Source organism: Aythya marila (genome assembly GCF_965140915.1).
Source record: "Aythya marila genome assembly, chromosome: 6".
Lineage (NCBI taxonomy): Eukaryota > Metazoa > Chordata > Aves > Anseriformes > Anatidae > Aythya > Aythya marila.
This window is the reverse complement of record NC_139047.1, coordinates 16,986,694-17,007,966: the sequence shown is the minus strand read 5'-3', so window position 1 is coordinate 17,007,966 and position 21,273 is coordinate 16,986,694. Positions and strand designations below refer to the sequence as shown.

The following is a 21,273-nucleotide window of genomic DNA, read 5'->3' as shown; positions in this document are numbered from 1 at the left end:
TACTACCCACTAGAATGTGCATTTGATGCATGCTGAGCTGCTTGGAGCACTTGTATCCATGGTCTGCTTCTCCATTTCCCCCCCCCCCTTTTTTTTGTGGCTCTCCTTTATTTCCAAAATTTTTATGTTCAAATGCATGTTGCTACTGCACCAACTTCAGTCATTCTCTCTAGAGAGTTCCACTTCTATTACTTCTTGCTGTGACTCATGCAATATAATGATAGCTACATTTCTACATTTAGAAATCCTCAGAGCTGTCATTTCAAACAGCTGCAACTTGCTGATCACTCTTCTTCCTCCTTTCAGACTTATCTCCTTACTCCAGCAAGATCACTTGAAATGCCATTAATTTATGTAATAAATTCTACTTTTAAAAGTGCAGAATTTCTCTCATGTTTTTGAGCCCCACGGAATTTTAATAAGAGGATTTAGGAAAAAAAGACAGTGGAATTTGCATATGCCATCTTCCAGTTTTAGAATGTATATCTCTTCAACTATCATTTTCCAGCCTCAAAGCTGATAAAGAAAATTTTATACATATTAGCATTTTAACTAGCACTAGGTGCACCAGCAAATTCTTTCCAAGTTTCATAATGGACTCACAAGAAGGTTATTTCCTCCTGATTTATCTTTGTTGAAGCTTTTGTCTAGCTGTAATTGTTACAGCCAGTAACTTGGGCAGCCAGTTCAAGTTACACACAGCCTTCCTGTCCTTTATTTCAAAGTAGAGTTATGCTATCCCTGTAAGATCACAAACTGCATTGTAAGTAAAGGCTTTAGTTTCAAGATGCTCTTGCTATACTGTTGGAAAACATTACTATTTTCCAGGTTTGGGACAGAATTTTATTTTGAAATTAAAATCCTCTTGGAATAGGATCACTGCCACTTGCAGGGATCTGGCTCCAATCAAGTCAGAAAAAAACTTTAATTTCTTCTATTTGAATATACATTGGCAGTACTTCAGCAAAATTTGTAATAAAAGAGAAAAAAATAAAAGAGCACTTGTAGCCTTAATTACAAGGAGTCTTCTATCTGTTTCTACTTTGGACTTGCCTTTTTTTTTTTCAGCTCTGTAAGAGCAGTAGACTGATGTTAGAGACAGATGAGTGGCTGTAACAGACCACTGGTCAGATCCCGTAATGACAGTTCACATGTACCAATATAGGTTTATTACAATTTTATCAACCCACTGCAACTGTCTGAAATCAGTATTGTGACCAGAAATTCTGGGTGATCAACCAGAAACCTGTTGTCTGTAAAAATAAAGGTCAGATGAGAAATACAGCAAGTAACCAATAAACAATAGAAATTGTGTTTTTACAGTATTCTCTGGAATTACAGCTAGACCTTAAACTCTGGAAGTGTCTTGCTGGATACTTAGCTTCTCACTTCTTTGCTTTATCTGCATGTACCTAAGTTCTTCAGGAGCTCCAGGCTAATGCCAGTGTCCTCCTCCATTTCATAATTCCCCATCTACCACTAAGTGTTTCAGTCTCTGTATGAGCTTTTCCATTTCCTAACCATTTCTGTTCTGCTAGATCTGTTTCACGTTTTATAACTTCTTTATTAGAAATGAATAGCATTTCTTAAAGTTTTCACCTCCATAGTAATTTACCTTCAGTGTTTGGAAAGAAATTTGGGACGATTTTGCTGGCTTTCAGGGACAATTTAAGTTGTAAAAGGAAATCTTATTTGTTCCAATAAAATCATAACTCATCTCCCAAAGGAGCTTCACTACCCAGGCATATCATCTGATTAGCTATGATAGGATGCAGAAATCCAAAAAGCAGGTATTAATTCACTACATTTATTTTTTTGACATGCTTCATTGTAAGGTACATCTTGAATATAGAACACCAAAGTTATTATAGCAGAGCTAAGCGTAACTGTAGCAGGAAAAAGTTAAAGTTCACCACATTGAGACTTTGCAATAAGTTTCTTCCCCTTACATAGGGATGTTAACTCATCAGAAAGTGAGGCTTAATGTTTTAAACTCAATATTAACCATTTGGCATTGTCCACTAATAATACATTTAGCTATACGAATCACTTGCCTTTTTCAATAAGCAATTCCTATTTTCAAGGCTGCACAAGTTTAGAAGTGAAAGTAACTCATATCAGGACACTTCATTTTTTCTAAGGATTGTTTTGGTGAGTTTGACAAGTGTCATACATTGCTGTAGTGGAATAGTGCCACTTGTACATATTTCAAACATTCTTAAACCAATCAAAAATATTCTTGAAGAGTATAAATGTAATATTTAAAGTATTGGTCTGAATAACATAGAAGTTTATCGCCTCATAGACGTATATTATTTAGAAACAACAATATTACAAAGATGACCGCAGTTTTTGTTGGAGGAGACACTGATTTTCTGGTTGGAGAACTTTAAAAACCAAAAAGCTTTTGAAAGCTACAAACACAGCTGCAGAGTTTGTATATTTAAATACAGCCAGATCATCTCCACAATTGTAGAATGCCTTGATTTGAAATTCTGTGGTAGAGCATTTTTTTGGTCAAATTATTCATCTTCGGAAAACAAGTCTCGCAGGATTTCTTCCACCTAGAGGAGTAACAGGGGAAGTTCTCAGTAACAGCCTGCTTACTAACAGCTACTGAATGCAAATTCTCGTTCCTTTGAGAACAGCAAAACAGAGAAAAAAACAACACACTTTCCCACTTGGAAGTCAGTATATCTAATGCATAAGATGACATCATGTTCATTTCCAAATTTTTGCCCTAGCATAGACAAATTTCTGTTCACAGCTTTTCTCTCACCAGGTCTGTTCAAGAATCTCAGTACCCAGCTCTTAGATGCCACTGTTCCCAACTATCTGAGGAACCTAAGGAGTCCTTAATATGACTTGCGGGTTTATAACCACATGAACACTATTTGGATCAAAGACCTTCCTGATGTCAGACATGCACTTGGTAGTTTAAAGATATTAAACGTCAAGAGTGGTGGCAATTTTATGCTGAAAATCTAGAAGAGCTTCCTTATGTATTTTTATAAAGATGTGTTTAATACATTTAATTAAAAAAATGGTGATAGCCACCATACTTAAATGTTATTGCTGATGCTGTTTATGTACTTTACAGCTTGTACACTGCTTTCACTGAACAAGTTTCTCTCATATAGATCTTCAAAAAAAAATACTAGATATATCATCTCCTTTTGCTATGCACATCAGAAGGCTTAACACCACCTAAATCATGTCATATATACATTTGAAAGTGTTATACTCTCAGATCCCTTTCTAGGAAATTATCCTCTATCTTTAACTAGAAAAAAAAGATCTCACAAAGCTCTGATTTATTGTTACAATTTATTTCTAAGTGCTTTATTGCCTAACAATAGATCAACTTAGCTTGCTTTAGGCATTAACAACAGTACATTAGTAGGCCAATTATAACACTAAAAGTTTAATTTGTAAACTAGTAGAAATCATTATTGTTTCACAAAATGAGGTTTCCATCCTATTACTAACATATATTAGTACTGCCAATTTTAGTCTAATTGTGGGTTTGATTTAAGATGCTTAAGTCAATTTTATTGATAAGCAGTGTCATCTACAATATATTACAGATTACCTGAAAGTTTACAGACAGAAAGATAAAAACACAGCTGTAAGAATTCTTTGCACTGTTCCCTACATGTTGATTACTTTCAGGAACCAAACATAACAGGTGCCAAGGACAATCCCAGCATGAAAAAAAATTACATAAGTGATATAATTCATCTTTTAATTATCTATAAGAGTTATCTCCTGCTAGGGGAAGAGAATGTGAATACTTGCTATTGTATTCACACAGCTTCCCAGTAAACTTGTAGAATTAAGCTGGTTCAATAAAGAATCACTAAACTGGAATGACCACAATTTGGTGGTGTTTTTTATTTATTTTCTTTTTAACTTGCTTATATTCAAACCAAGCAGCTACAGTAATCTTTACACATTTCTGAATTTTCTTCCTTGCTATATTTACTGCACATTCTATTGGTTATGGTTAGAGACCTGTGGATGCCATTGTTCCTGTAAAGTCAGTAGTAGAAGTCTGATTTTAATTCCAATTAAAATTTTAATTCCAAGGCTTCCAAGGGAGACCTTCCTTTGCTAGAGGCCATGAAAGCATATGAAATTTGATTGGTATAGTACTTAACTGCACTTCTAAAACATGTCATCAGGCTTTTTGTTTTGTTCTTGCAAAGCAGCAGATAAGACACTGAGAATCTACAAAGTACCATCCCTGCCATCTTCCTGGCAGGAGAAAGGGAGCCTGGTTTAGCCTGATCTCAAATACTATTATGATACCATATTTAAGTATTATTACAATGGTATCCCAGTTAAGAGAGATGGTGTGCAAATAGCAAAAGAATTTTGAGATAAGTTATGAGGGATGGGCATGTAAAAGGAAGTGCAAGAAACCAGAGCAATCAAAAATAAAGAATTAAATAATCTAATGAAAAGCAATCCATGTGTATATGGCCACTATTTAAGGTATTTAACTTTTGCAAGAATGTGAGAGATCAATCCCTCAGGCAACACATCTCTCTCTTCAGCTAGCAAAAATATGTATTGTACTGGTCCATGATGTGGAGGAAGCACATGGAAAGGAGGTGGCATGGCAGGAGGCTATGGTACAGAAATGCCAATATGGTGACACAAGTCAGGTGTCAGCTTATGCCAGCACTACCTGCAGGTCTTAGCTTTATCCTTGAAGATATTGACAGCATCTTGATGGTATAATTAGACAACTTAGAGGTCAAGGATGTATATAATTTCCTGTGAGCATTCAGATGCTTTCTTACAGGAAGTGGAAGTCAGCAATATCTAAAAAGCAATAAGACCACACCACAACTTGGAGGTGGACAAGGTGGAACAAGGGTCATACCTTAACTCAGTAACTTAAACTCATCAATGTTAAGGTGAAATTAAAAATGGGATCATCTTGATCACATCCTCCTTTTATCTGAATTCTGTCATTCCTCTCTAGGGTTTTTGAAGCCTATTGTCTCAAAGCTGTTATTTGTATACTTCTGCCAGCTCTACTAAGTCCAACAATTTTAGTTGTTTTGCTTTTTTTTTTTCCTCCTCCTCCTTTTTAAAGGATACCAATATTATATTTCTTGTTTTTATCAGGGGTTAAATCAAGAAGTGTGTCAAGACGAGTATTGAGGCCTCTTCAGAGCCAGCAGTTTATTAGTCTAAACAGTATACGGTTATTAGAAACATATTCCCTTATTTTATAGAGCCAAAATTGGTATTGTGCATAGGAACTCAAAGATCACACAGAAATATAGACAACAATGCAAAAGAAGTTTGCAGTGTTTTGCTTATTAAGCAGCCTTATTGTTTTAAGCAGTAGTCAATTAATCATTGAAAATGTTGCCCTGACTATAATTAATAACTACAGACAAAAGACTATAGGCAAAAAGACAAGTTAGATCTTGATAAAAGCAAACACTTCTAAGAATAGATTTTTGCTCTTTACCATTCCTGAAGCTCACAGATCATACCAGAGCCTGTGGCTGAACTACTGAATGTAAAAAGGCAAACAAATATGGTCCTGATAAAGCACTCAAACTTTTATGTGCAGGAAGATCAGACAGGAAGGACTAAACAGTAATACTTTTTAGATAGTAATGGATACATGAAGAAAAAATAAGTCCCTTCATATTTCATGCAGAAACATTAAAACACAGGAATTGTTACAAATATATGAAGATCTTCAAATTTGAATGCCACAATTCACATGGAAGAGCTAACAGCTTTCCATAAACAGATAATTTTAAGCTCTAGGCAGGTGGGCAGGGATGGGGACTGGTGCAGAAGGTAAAAGAAAGCAGTAGGTTTATGAACTGGTTCCTCAGATGCCATCATGTGTCCCAGGTAATCTACACTGCAGTCTCCAAGTCTAGCAAGCTCCTTGCCACTAAAGCATGAAGGGGAATGGTCTTATCTTATCTTTTGCCTTCTGCTCCCTCCCCAGCTCCAACTTTGATTCCCCAGGTCCTTCCCTTTGACCTCTCGTCATTTCTGCAGGCTCCACCATTGGCTCAAATGGCAGAAGCTAGTTGAGCTTCTGTCATGGCAGCAACACCTGAGCAGCATAAGTTTGTGAGAGAGGACTGAAGGGGCCCAGCCCTCCTCTGGAGCAGCACTGAGGCAGTGATGTGCTTTGTCTCATGAAACTGCCCAAGTCACCACCCACTGGTTTGCACCAGCTGAAATGCTCCTAGAGTTCCATAATCCAATAAATCTTTACTGAATAACAATAACTTCAGAAGCACAGTCTATATCTAAGAGGTATAAGATAGAATAACTCTACCAGTTTATGCAAAAGTTTGTTGTCCCACAGTTTGTTTGTTGTTGTTTTTTTGTTTGTTTTTGTTTTTCCCAAAATAGTTTGAGGTAGTTCATTCTGCAGAAGAAAATGTGTCCTCCTTTAATTCCTTCTATGTCAGAAGTCCTAACATGAATAAGTTGCATTTAAAATATATCACTAGGCAATATTGCTAAGCAAAAAAAAAGTAATACACACCTTTCAATTGAAATTTTGCATAAGTACAGATGACAGGCTTAACTGAAGAATTTGTTCTTCAAATTCATCAGCAGCAAGTTCCAATACTTTTAGTTAAAGCCAAGATAGGCTTGGTCTTTGAAGTTGAATTGAATACTTTTTCCCTACACAACATTCCCGCTGACTTACAATAGATGCTCTACATATGAAGTGACAGACAAATATTTATAGTTTCGATTTTATATATGAGAACATATACATCATGATATAATATATTCATTCCCATCCTGTGTATGTACTAAGTAAACATAAAGACTAGGAATGTATGCATTATTTCTTGTTAATTTTGTCCTAAGAACAATATATTAAACTTCAAACCCATTTTCTACTCTTTCCTTTGCAACACATTTCACATCCTAAGTTATGAATGTGCAACACAGGATGTCAAGGAAGCAATCAGCTGAAGACTATCATTCAGAAGTCATTTAAAGGAAAACTGAAAACTTTTTTTTTTAAACGTTTAAAAATGCTACAATATATTAAGAATATAAGAATTGCTTCTATTACTGCCTGGAGTGCTGAATTTTTATTCATACTTAGGATTATTGCCTTTACAAAGTACTAAATTCAGCAAGAACATGGCATAAATTATGACAGTGATTTCCACGTAAAGAGAGACACTACTGAACTCAAGAAGTGCACAGTAAAATAAGCGAGGAGAAATCAAATTCCTTGCAAGATACACAACAGAGGCAATATAGAGTCAAAGCACTCTCAAGGCCAAAATTTATAAGTTAAATACAGCTTATATCCCAGACTAACTCCAGGAGCAACCCAGTCTCTGCTGACTCCAGCATGATGCTTCTTCCTTCCCAGACTATGAAACTGCCTTTAGTCCCACATCATGGCAAGCATCTGGGGGACCCAACACAAAGCCTTTAACTGGTACCTGGAAGACTCTGTATAGGAGAGCTCACTCCTTACAAGAGATCTGTTAGGCTGCAACTCCATGAACAATGCCAATAGAGACAGAATAGCCTGAGAAAAATATGAATGTGGCAGAAAGAATGAAACGGAAGATAATGGATTCTGAATAAGATTTATAAATTATTTGGACATATGCTTCTTTGGCCATCTAGCCAACTTAATTACTTTTGCACTGTGTTGGGCATTTTCCAACCCAGTTCTACAATCACAGGAATAGTACTAGTCCTGAGAAAACTAAAGCCCAGAACAGATCTAGCCACTCTAGCAGAAGTGATCCTGAAGTTATGATTAGGTTCTACCGAGCTTTAATGAGAGCAGCTACATAATAATTCTACTAGGCACAGAGCAGGACTGTCCACAGTCAGACTGAACACAGCTAACAATCATTTTCAAACAGCTTTAAATACAGATTCTGTGGATATGACCGAGGTTATCTTATAGAGCATTTACAACACAGAAACAGGAACCAAAGAGTCACAAGTGGCTTTTCAAGTAATCTCAAAAATCATTTTGTATTTTATATGAGCTATTTCACACAGGACTTTGTACTAAGCACCTTCGTGCCATTCACACAATTACTTTCACAATCTGGTAAACCAATGAAGTTTGCCAAGCAGCCACTAAAGCCAGATCCCAGCATCAGTGGTAAGCGAGCGATACAAAAAAAAAAAAAAAAAACCACTAAGCTGTGCCAGAAGGAATTGACCCTGCCAATGCTTTCATTTTTATTTCCTCAATATTTGTTTGAATTAGAGTATTTTCCAGACAAGAAAAGACTACAGAAGAGACCCTGGGCTCAGTCAAGAATGACTATGTAGCATAGAGCATTACCAGGAATTTGGAACTTGCAACCAAAATAGTTACAATGCATAATAACAAAACAATAAATGCAGTGCTAAACTATTATTTCACTTTCCAGGACAGTTAAGTAACCACAGACAGAACAAATAGGAACACTTATACATCAGAATTTCTGATGCAAATTCACAGACTTAGGATCTATGCCAAAGCAGGAGGATCTATGCCAAAGCAGGAGACCCCTGGGGAAATGGAACTCACAGTATTATTCTTTTCAAGTAATAGTATGGGTAAATAAAAACAGTTCGGGAAGGATGGGCTGATATTGTCTGTGACAGTGAATTAACCATCAGGGACCAATTCCTGCCTTTCAGTAAGTATTTTCAGAGGAATGAAAGTAAATTCCACATTTTTAAGAGTGGAAAGTGTCTCTCCAGCCATTTTCCAGCCCTAGCTTGCAACACCTGAAACTGGTAGCAGCTAGGGTATCCAAGGAAAAGAGTTTTTCTTTAAGAGTGCAGAAATACTCCTTTATTATGTTTTCTTTCTGTAAGCATAAGTTTGAGCAGAAAGGGAAATTTGAAACACATGAAAAAGTATTTAGAATAACACTTTACATGTTCATCTGTAGACACAAACTCAATTCCAGCTGTGAAATCCAGACTGGCCATCTTACATAATGATTTTGCACAATTCTGCTGTTTCAATGCTATAATTGCATATACATATATGCCAAGTTCTTCCAAAAAAAAAAAAAAAAAGGCAGCTAGGCAAAAATCAAATCATTCAGAAAAGTCATGAAAAGTCATTCTAATACTACAAAACTACATCTGAAAAAGACTATTGAGTAATTGAAATAAGGGAGGTTTTCAAATGAAATTTCTTTTGGTGGATAGTTTAGAATAGTTTTGTTAAAAAAAAAAAACTTATTCAAAGTTTTTAAAATGCAAGCTATGTTTGTCATTTTCCCAAAAAAGTTCAACTTGTAATGCTGGTGAAAAAGGTTGAATAACATTATTACCAGTTTATTCTAAAATGAAGAATTCTTATTCTAACGCTTACTCTAGAAGTCAGGAAACCATCATTTAATTTGGTCTTTTTACAATCTTATTGAAACTCCCATCCCCTCCCAATTTGGTCTGAGTGAACAAAACCATAAAGGAATCTAACAGCAAATACTTATATTCAATCAAATCTGAGTCCCACTACTTCAGTACAGTACCACCTCATGACCAAGATCAGGTTGGACAGTAATATCAAACACAAAGTTTAATCCATAAAGCCTTTTTTTTGCCCCCTACAGTTCTGGAACATTTGAAAGACTGAAAAATAGCATGTTGTCTTGCAAGCATTTTGCAGCACCAAATTTTGTCACATTGTTTGGCAAGTTGCATTGGACTTGTGCAACTTCCAGAAGTCCAGAAAAGGCGTGTCAGTCTAAATTTTTGTCTTGAAGGATTATGAAATTTAAAATATTCGGCCAGGAAATCTCAAACAGTTCTGCTGCTGGGCAAGTAAGACTCCTGCCCAGCAGCAGAAAGTGACTTTTGGCCATGGAAAAGACACATGAACCATAAAGCCAGTAATGAGTAACTGCTAAATTCAACATTAATTGAAACAACCAGCTAGCAAAACTTCTAAGTATATAAACCTCTATTTAAAAAAAAAGATAAATTACAACAATATAGAAAATTTGTTCAAAATCCTATTACAGAGCACCAAAATAACATTAAAGTCAGGATCTGTCACGCAGAACAGAAAATAGCATTTTTCCCCCAAGTAGTCTGTTATAGGTTGCATTATATCCCTCAAAAACAAACTGTATTGATAGTAGACAAGAATAATTTTACCTAATCTAAATATGTAGGATTCCAGAAAAAGAGCAGACAGAAGGCCAAAAGCATGAATTATGCATACTGTATCATCAAATTCCCATCCTACTTTATAGCTAGAGCTGGTTTTGTATGGGAAAAGAAATTAGGGTAGAACACATATTGAACAATTTTCTTCGTAACTGGTTCTTATTCACCTTAAATATAAAATTTTATTTATCTTATATCATAGGGAGACATCCTTATTAAAGTAGCACATTTACATAGGTCCCTTTGAAAGGATTTAATGCAAACAAGACTGAAATAATTGAAGGAAAGACATTTTCAGACTGTTCTCAAAAGAGCTTAGTGAAGAAGAGGATAACAGGAAAGAATTACTTTATTATATTGATTTTCCTAGAGAGAAAAAAAAAAAAAAAGCTAAGCAAGGTAGGTCAAATAAACCAATTCTCTTTTGCAAAAATCAATACAAGCTTGAAGAACATCAGTGAATTTACATGTCAAAAGTGTTTATAACTGTACTGCAAAACAAGACCTGCACATTATTACTCTAATAAGGCAGGTAGTAGAGGAGACTAGCTTGGTTCATTACTGCACCTTGCTATTTTAAAAGTGTTTAAAATGCAATATATACACATTTTTCCTAATCTAATCAATCCATTAATCTGAAATATGACTGATTATATATTACATTGCAACTCCCTAAAACATGTTGAACCATTGCACGGCTGGCCCTCAGTTGCTTAAAACACATCTATCTGAAAATGAAAAATACTTCTACACACAACACTGCAAAGAAAATTGTATACTTAAATCTTTACCGAAGTTCCATATTCTTTACCTCCAGGATACTTCTGTTTTATAGGTAAAACCTAAAACCCTACTAGCTTCTTTAAATGAATAAATATATTTTCACATCAGGTATCTGAAAGTTAGTCCCCTTTACATGATTAGCATTCACAATAGTATACTCACCGTTCTAGATACTTGAAACTGGAAATGTTTTAGAGCAATAACCTTAGCTCAGTGTTATCAGTTACTATTGTTAGCATCAGTCAGATGAATATTAACTATAGAACTGACTCCCAGTTTCTGGCAGGACACATGCTGAGGACATAACACCTGCTGGTATGTCCTGGCTGAATGACCCAGCATCCAGCTGTGATGAGGAACCCAGGTTTTCTAGCTCCTTTACTGTAAGGCTCCAGCCACCCTGCTGTGTCTCTCCCAAATCTGATTCTGCCCCATGAAAGGGGCATAAAATTCCCTGAATTTCTTCTTTAGCTATTGTCTTGTCCATTAAGGCTACAATGAATTTGTCTGCAAAATTTGTTGTTTAGAGCAACATCCCCTACCTCCATCAGAAAATAGTAAGTGATAAAGTGGAGATGAGGAGCTGCAGATCCTGACTGAAGTTTTGGTATTAATAACAGAATTTCCACTGATTTTGCTAGGGATAGTATTAATGTGGACAGAACAAATAGTTTGAAGTATCTCTTATTGATAAACCTTTTCAAGAAAAACAAAACAGGGAACCAAGATCTCTCCAGCTTAAAAGCCATCCAACGCAGTTGAGGAGTCACACTGAGGACTTGATCCTGTTTCTTCTGACCCCCTCTTCCAGTACAGAGTCAGATACTCAATCTTATTTCTTTGCATTATTTAAGCTCCTTCTGAAATTACTTATTAGAGCCTGCAAGAAATTGAACAGCAATCTTAGTGAAGTTATCTAGTATTAAAATAACATTGTCTGATTTCCATCATGCAATCAGTTAGTTAAAGCTAATTGTTTATAAAGGCCACAGAAGACATACTTTCCTCACATTTCCAAAGAATAGCCTTCCTACTGCTGAACAGTAGAGTTCCTCTAGGACAGTCAAACCTCTGAAAGAACTACTAGAATATCTTTTAAGAGCTACAGGGAAATTCTCTCCTCACCTCTCAAAGTATTCCAAAAGAGCATTAGGGTTTTTCATTCCAGCTTAGGAACCACATATATACACAGTTTCCAATAACAAAAAAAGCCACACACCTTTTCCATAACCAATTAATTTTATATTCCTCACAAAGACAGTAAAGATATAACACAAGGACAAAGGCCAAAATGTAAAATCACAGAATCATTCAGGTTGGAAGAGACCTTCAAGGTCATCGAGAATTTATGCTCAAGATACCCATTGCACAAATCTCCAGCTTCAGTTAAAAGCACCAAAGCCTCAGAGTAGAACCTGTTCCCACCCAACTGGCAACACAGTGATCAGAAAACCTTTCCAAACCCCATCTTCAGTACATTTCAATGAGATCAAAACTAATGTGACATCCTGTGATCTGAGTTTACAATGGGAAAAATCCATACATTTGCAAATATTCCATACTGCAAATAATTCAGTGTTTGTTTATAGCAGTAGTTAAGACACCTCTGGCTTTTGTTTTCTTTTTGTCATTCACTCTATTCTCTGTTCTTTTTTCCTTTCTCAGTCAGTTTATTTTATTTTTCTACCTAGTTATTTATAACTTATTTATCACTTATTTTTGTCTCTGCTAGCTTCTCCATGTTATTCAATTTTTTCCCATGTTTGAATACACATTTTTTAAATGACACAGTCAAATGTCTTTACAGGACTACAGTTTCAGTTTTGAGTGTTATTGTAAATGAAGATAAACTTTTGTAACCCTTGAATGATTATCAAAATAGCTTCCTTGAGAACCTTTATTTTTAATTATGCATTGATGACTAGTAAATATAGTATATTTGATGTATTTTTGTGTACTTCATAGCAGAAAGTGTAAGCAAATATTAGGTAGAAGAATTCAGAATATGTTACTCACCACATTCATTTATTCTGGTAGCCTGAGGTGCATTTCATGTCACCCAAAAGAAGTGCTTCTCATTTTCCTTCTTCATAACTGTCTTCTAGGTTTAAAACACAAAATTAATTTAAATTCTTAATGTAAGAGCAGGAAACAGAATACACAGTCCTTTTCCTCTCTGCATTAGGGGGACTGCCAACTTTGAGATATTCCATTACCCAGTAAATAACAGGGCTTAGCCCTCACCTGCTCTGGGATTTGTCTGGGTTATAGCTAGCAGTCCGCTACCTACATGGGTAATTCAGCATAAACTCGAAGCAAAGACAAAGAAAGCAACCATGATCATCAGCAAACTTTTCCTCCTGCTTTAAACTTCATCAACACCAGCTGCAACTTTCCTTGCCTCCAGCAACAGTTGCATCAGCAACCAACTGTTGAGTTGGCAGATAACTGAATACAGGCAGAGATACAGAAAAGAATTGTTATGTCAGTCCAAGGTAAATTAGAATTGAACTAAAGAAACCCATGAACTTACACCAGCAAGAAGTCAGACAGGGTTTCTTTTCTAAGAGCCACCATTCAGGCAAGCTACATTTGCTTTCACAGAGACGGTCCTATTGCTTTAGAGATTTCTTTATTAATCTTTAACGCAAAACTTATCCTAACTTCTTTAGCATACAAGCTATGGTTTGAGGACACATTTCACCTCTACAAAGGGAGGTATTTAGTACTGAAAAACTTTACATATAGCAAAAAAAAAAAATGCTAGTTTAACTCCTGTTTTCCACTCCTTGGGCAGAAAATAGCTAGACTACACCAACCTTCAGAAATGTTGTACTTGTTACCTACCTAACCATACCCAGCCAGTGTCAAAAGCTTTGCAAAAAGTTATTGTCAAAAATATTACATTAGTTACAGTTATTTACAAAAGCAAACCATCTACTAGGGGATGAAGCACGCATTCTCCCTTTTCTTCCAGCAGCTCCCCAAAAAAGAGAGCTCTTCCAGTCCTATCGGGCAAGAAGAGCACAAACACTATCCCCATACTAAAACAAAAAGCCTCCAGCAAAACATCCCTATCACCACCACAACGAACCTGCAAACAGAGGATAAAATTGGAAGCTTTGAAAATGAACAACTACTTGGAAACCAACACAGACACCTCACATCCAGAGCAAAACCACCCCCATTCCCCCCTCCCCAGCTGTTATATAGCTCCTGATCAGGGTAACCAACTCCACCTGCTCTCATTGCCCTGCCATCAGCTCAGCTGCTCTCCGGCCTCCGTTGGTGCCTCTTGCCTGCAGCTGGGGCCTCCGCAGCCTCCCCCCAGCCACTGAGGGCTTTGCTTGGCACCAGGCACATCAAAAGCAGTGCCAGCTGCTTCCTTGCTCCATCCTGAATGGCATGTGTGGAGGATTTTCCTGAACACGCTGATGTTTGGTGGAGATGAGCAAGTCATCAGTACAAGAAAGCCTGTTTGAAGAGTTAAAGGTGCATGTTTGCTTCCAAAGTGTTGTTAAATGAAGCTAGATGGCTAATTTAGCTTTTCAACACTATAGCAAACATATAGAAATGTTGTAATAAAGGCAAGTCCCATTTACGTGTGGGTATCTGAGCTGTCCTCTTACACAGTTATATGGAAATGTATCTCAGTACGCAAATACCAGGCATGTTTGTGTTAAAATATATTTACTGACAGGCACCCTTGGTGATTTATAATGTAGAATAGTGGCAAAGGAGAGCAGACAGGTTATGTACTGACATATACTTGGATATCTTTGCCTATTACTAATGTCTAGAAGAAGTGAAGAGCACTACTTTGTGGCAATGAGCTGTGACAAGCATCTGGGCATGAGGATATTTTCTTGCCAGTGAGAGCCATCAGGCTGCAGGGAAGGCCTCAGGAGCAGAGCATAGCTTCTGCCTGTTCAAAGATGACTGGAGCTGCAGGTTCAATGAGGACACCTTCATGCAGTAGTTTGGCACTCCTGACCTAGCCCATGACGTTGAGGTGTAAACAACAACCCCGTTAAACACCTGGCTAAAGGTTTTAACTGTAGTGACAGTGGATGAATGGGAGAAGATGAATAGAAGTAGATGAAAGAGTGGAGGACTAGGAGAAGAAAAACTGCTCTTTGTTGTCTGCTGCAGCATTACTATCCCTACCAATTCAGATATAAAATACAACAAATCTCAACCTCTTTAACATTGCAGGCAAAGTTTATTCTGCATCTTGAAATTGGCACAGACTGTTGTAGAAGGAGGCATGTTTTCTTATAGCAGGGAATTAAACAGAAAACTTCTGTGTGCCTGCCGTTCCTATCCTTTCACTACTGAAAATGGACACACCTGGTTTATGGGAGAAAAAAAAAAAAAAAAGAAAAGAAAAATGAACTAGCATTGTGGACAGAAAACATATTTAAAACTGCCTTTGCTACAAAGTGATAACAGTTTGGTTTGCTTTGACACCTCAAAAAAAAAATAAATAAATAAAAAATCAGAGAAAGCTCTCAGGACAGACTGTTGTGTTATCAGCAACAATCACCCAGTGGGCAGCTTCTGCTGTGCAATGCACTTTTCTCCTGCTAGCAGGAAACATGTGCTGCTCTCAGAGCTCTCCTTGTAAACAGTGAGCTTCTGTCCTTAAAAGCAATAAAAAATCTTATCTCTTCTCTCAATTCCCTCTGTTTTACAATACTGTATTCACGATTGCTACCTGATTAACAAGCTGACACCAACTGGATGGTGAAGGGAACACTTGGCTTGCTTGGCATACTGTCCTGTGACTGCAATAGAAATAGAATATCTCTAAAGCTCCTCCTGTTACAGCTTGCTCTTAGGAAACTTTTCTGAGCCCGAAGTCCTTCATTGTCAGTCGTTCTGCTCTGTGCAGAGAGAGTGTTAGGGAAACCCTACCAAAAACATTTTTTATTGATATTTTGGTACGTATAACCAGTTTTTAACTGACACATTTTTGAGTAAAAGTTGCACTGAAAATTTGAAACATGGTGACATTTCTTATTAGGATAAGGATGAAAAGGATGAAGAGGAATAAGAATGAAAAGTCTTTAAATCTTTTTCATTTTCTTATGATATGATTTCGTATTTGCATTCCACTTTCCATATACGTGAGTGAGCAAAAGAGTGGAGGAAGAAGTAGGGCACCTGTTGTCACTGACTGCTGGTGCTGCTGGCATCAGATGACTGCTGTCAGACCCAGCATTGCCTGCCTGCACTGCTGCAGTGGCTGGGTGACTTCTCTCTGCCAAACTGCTTCTGCAAGACCTTGAAAGACCTCATGCTGTAAAGATCTATCAGTCTGCAGCCATTATTAGCTGCAGCCATTTGCTGTAATAGCATGTTTCCTCTCATGAGAGGAAACAATTTTCTTATTGGAATATGTATTATTACATCTGTGAGAACTAAGGAAATGAATTGCGTAAATAAACACATTACAGTGAACCCAAACAAACAGAAATGGAAACCCTTTAACATGTTTAAAGTCTTTTTAATAAATATATCATCAACTATCTCATCTTCATGTATCAATTATATAAAATCAAGGAAATGAACATAAATACATAATAAATTGTGTGCTGCTTCAGCACACGTGTTTTATAGAGAATGCATTATATCACAGCATAACCTTAATTCTGACCTTAAATATTATTACAAGAGAACTCTCAGATTCCAAACATAACAATAACAACTACTTCTGGAAAATACAACCATGAAAAATTATTTATATAAGCATTAGTGATACCTACCGACCAGCCCCAAATGCAAGTCTGCACATATATGTATTTCCTTAGAATAAGTGGAAAAGTACTTTAATAAACTACACAGTAGAACTAACAGAAGCCACAGCACTTTGAAATGCTTAAAAATTCTACATCAGGTTCAAATATTAGACTATTAAAAATGTCCATAGCCGTTAACTTGTTGATATAAAGAATCCCCAGCAGACTGACCAGCATCGAGACTGCAGCATTGTCATGAAGTATGTATTTCTTTATAATTCAATGAAAGTTTATCTAGGTATTTATTGGGAGGCTGAGAGCCCAGCTTTAATGTCTAGAAGTATTTATTTTTCTTGTTTTAAAAAGTTTATTTTCTGGTGGGTCATTACTACCATTTGCCTAATAATTAATTAGATATTTAAATATTTTTTTTCTTTTGTTTTCCCTAAGAATTTATTTTAAAAGCTATTATAAGTCACAAAGAGAAATGTGTATGTGGATCAGCCCAGCTGACCATGGCAAGGTGCGAGGGCACTGCAATACATATCCTTTCACCCTTCCACAGTCTCCTTTCAGCAGCTCTTAAGGACTTGCTTCAGGCATCTTTCCAGATAGCAGTACCAAAAGAACAGCTTGAGTATACTTCTCTCTACTTGGAACCTTTTTGCCCTGCCCTTGCTACAATTCTCCATATAGCTCACAAAGAACTTCAGAAAATTGAACCGAAATGAGATTACCTTGATAATACGGTGCTCCTTTGGAGGCCACCTTTGAGAACAAGGTACAATACTGCAAATCTCCAAGCTGAGCAGGTGTGATAATGAATTCAAGAGCTCAGAATGTGTCACTGTGAATTCAGTTGTTCTCAAAGCTTAATATGTGCATGTTGCAATTTGATGATGCTTTATACAATCGCAAGGTTGTTACTGTCAGAAACAATCTGTTTACTTTGCATATTTTCACATTTTTGTGAGCTGCCTAGATTCTATCTTTTGCAATTGGAATGGAGATTTACCAATTTATTTTATTTTTCAAGATGAGTAGCCTTGCAAAGGATCGGAAAAGGTCCCAACATTCAGAATTTGGGAAAATTCTGGGGCATAATGATATTCATGAGGATTCAGATTCCACATTCATCTGACCTTGACAGATGCAATGAGGCCACAGGATCTCAAAGAGCAAGCTCCAGGGGTGAGAACAATCCCAGGAGCATTGTAGGGAGGAAATAACCCACTCTTGGTTTGCCAGTCCAGTACTCTGAGACTGGACAGAGAGGCTTTCATTTCAACCAACATACAAACATGGTTGGGAGTGATAATCAGGGTAACAGGCTGGGGCAAGGACACTTCTAAATGTTTACAGTCTTTGTCTTGGAAGTACCAGACACAAACATACATGTTCTCTCACTGATAGTATGGCAGTAAAAGCTATGACCAAAAAACAATTATTACAGTAAAAGCTATGTTTTAGAAGACGTTTCTTATTCTACTAGCTTTTCTCTTATTAAAGAAATATTTAATTTTATGTAAAGTCTTGAGACCAAAAAAGGAACACCAGTTGTCTGCTCTTACAAACTACTTCAAAAGTCAAGCTCTTTTTAAGTGACGTTCTACATTGCTAATTGAACCTCAATGCCATATTTCACCTACATTATATGTCTAACAGAGAGATAGATATATATACACACCAGTCATTTGCAAACCTGTAAATCCCATTTATGTCACCAGGCATGACACGAGCGCACACTCTAGAGGGTAGCTAGTGCTACCTCTGGGTTGTTTCAATTAAAAGTCATTTTCTTGACACTGTTAAAACTCCAGTAGGGAGCTTTGTGAAGTAGAAATCTCCCATGGGATATCTGCATTATCACGCTATTGATACAATTTGGCTTGTATCACATGCAATATCTGCAGAAAAAGCAGGACTTAATTACTGGCCAAGACAGTGAGGAGAAGAGCAGGCAGGGTGCTGCTTTCCTTCAGGGGTGCCATTCCCCTAGCACTCAGAAGCACACCCAGGCTCTTGTCTTCACAGGTGAGATTTTACTGTGCTGAGAGATTTCAACAGAAATGTAATTATATAAATAAAAATCTGAAAAAAGTGAGAAAATAATATATAGTGATTTATAATATGTCTTGGGTACCTTAGGTCCAGCTATTGGTACTTATGTGACCACAATTGCTGTTCTTAAAAATTTCCAAACACTGAATATGATCCTTCATAGACATAACTGCCACAGCTCTGAAAAATAAAGTGATGTCATGTTACAGGATTATATTACCTGAGTACCTCGATCACCACATGCACTCTTTGCACAGCATTACATATTTACACGTGCACACACACACACACACCAATAGGCAAGCCCAGATACATCCTGCAGCATGCCCTTTTGCAGTTGCTGCATCCTTGACAGTTTTGGAAACAATATTTTGTTTTATTTCAGGCATGTGATCATTTGATAAATGCCTTTTTTGCATTATGAAGCCTTAATGATTGCGTAAACTTCAAGACAAATTCAATTTAACTTTGCAAGAAATCGGGGCTGTGAAATAAATAGCATGTGGCACTTGCAAAGCAGAGGTTAATGGAAAAAATATTTAAAGGAGCCAAATATAGATAGGTATAGAAACAAAAATGTATATTCAGATGAAGTTTGCAAAAACTCTTTTTAAAAGAAAAGCATTTTTGGAAATAATCATATCAACGGTTTCCCCAAAATATGAGCTTTAAATTTGAAAATGATCTGGAAAAAACAGCAAAAATTTAGATATATTTTTTAAAATTGTCTACATTTTCTGAGATAACAAAAAACTTTTTTCAGCCTTTTACAGTGACATTAAACAAGCTCAACTGTTACAGTGTTTCTAAACTTCAAAAAAACACGAATCCTGTTTAAAAGTAATAAATCAATGCTGTATTTTTCCTGGACTAAAGCTTTTGTGTTTATACTACCTTTAACAAGTTTTTATCTATGTAACTTGGCTTTTTGTGCCTTTTTTTTTTTTTTGAGAAAAAAAATATTTTTGTAGTGACAAGCTTAAAATCACTTTTTTATTATTATTATTCCATGGATTATATATTACTGTCAGCAATTTTAGAGGAACTTCTAAAAAAAAATCTCTGCTTTGAATGGCATTTGAGACTACTCACCATTTTTCAGAAGGTACTCAGCAGTGTGCAGGTTTGGGCCCACAGGTCTTGGATCAGTGAAAAAATTATGAAAGCAACACGTTCCTGAAATGCTAGGTCCTACTTCCTTTCCCCTAAGGCTGTCTAGGTTTTTAATCTAAACTCCCGAAGTTTATATGGTTTGTCCTGTATTGTTTATTTCCAAGCTGGTTTTTAGATGTTGGAGAGAAGTGTAACAGAGCTCAGAAATTTCATAAACTCTAAGTTAGTATTTTCTTTTTTAAGATGTTAAACTAAGTGCATTCCTCTTTCCAAGAGATAGTCTAATGAAAGTAACATTAGTCCAGAGAGTCAATTTGGGAGTTACTCTCATATCTTTTTGACTCAAAGATACATTTAACTTAACCAAAAGAAAAACAAAAAAGAAAAAAAAATAGCCTTACTCCCTAGAAAGCTTAAGAATTGTTCACCACTGTTTGCTTAATTTAATTTTTATTTTTTTTTTAAACACAGTTAGCATCTAAATAAACCTTATCAAACATTTCTTACTCCACTGACAATTTTCTGACCTCCTAGTTGAAGATCTGAGCCCTAACTTGGTTCATGGATGAGTAATCACAGCAGGTCCACAACAGAACCTATCCTAGAACTACAAATATATCATCGGCAGCCTTGTAAATCAAAGCCTCAAAGAGCATCATTTACCCTGAAGCTAAAATTGCTTGTTTATCAGATGGTGCCTAGCTTAGCATGGAGTGGTTCCTTGTAAATCTCAGGGACCTTTTACAGCATATACTTAAGCAAGCACATTGGCTCCTGGGAGACTTTCTGAGAGCTTTAATGACTGCAGACTGCTAAAAGATCCAGGCCTTGGTTTAGTTAAGTGGTTACTTGTATAGCTTGGCTCCATTTTGTAAACTCCCAAAGATAAGGTGTCTGCGTTATCTGGGGAAAGAGCAAGCATTAGTTTCTTAGGAAATCTTTATATCCTAAGTGTTAATGTTCTTGTGTCTTTTGGTATTTTGACCTTTGTCTGCTCACTTTTGATTTACTGTGGGAGCAGAATCTTTTTTCCCCTAAGCCTTTCCTACATTTTATAGCTACTTTGAAAAGAACAGTGAAATACTTGGAGCACAGCTTTTAAAAGCAGGCATAAGACTGCACTATTCATAAATACGCTGTACAACTCCAGACTCCCTAATAGTAATGAAGCAAGACCACCCATTTTATTTCATATTATTGTGGGTTATTTTATTCCATAATGAAGTGAGTGGTGATAGCAACTGGATGGACTGCTGCTTGGTGCAACCCAAGTTAAACCCCAGAATGTGCTCACATTGGAGTTTTGCCCCTTTAGGAGAGAAAAGCCCACAGGTTCTGGGTAGACAGTGGTGGCACCAGTGGTAAACTACCCAGAAATCTCCCATTGGCTTAGAAGCGTAAGCACTCA

General features: G+C 36.6%; 1 long non-coding RNA gene across 1 annotated transcript in view; it reads right to left on the bottom strand.

The window, feature by feature from the left end:
• The window catches only part of LOC309879416, a 61,715-nt gene extending 42,857 nt beyond the window's left edge, over positions 1 to 18,858 (bottom strand). The window contains exons 1-2 of the long non-coding RNA XR_014317741.1: positions 18,835 to 18,858; positions 12,967 to 13,051 (exon numbers count right to left, since the gene is read on the bottom strand). This is a non-coding gene — a long non-coding RNA (uncharacterized lncRNA). The remainder of the gene's footprint in view (positions 1 to 12,966; positions 13,052 to 18,834) is intronic.
• Positions 18,859 to 21,273: the final 2,415 nt, after the last annotated feature.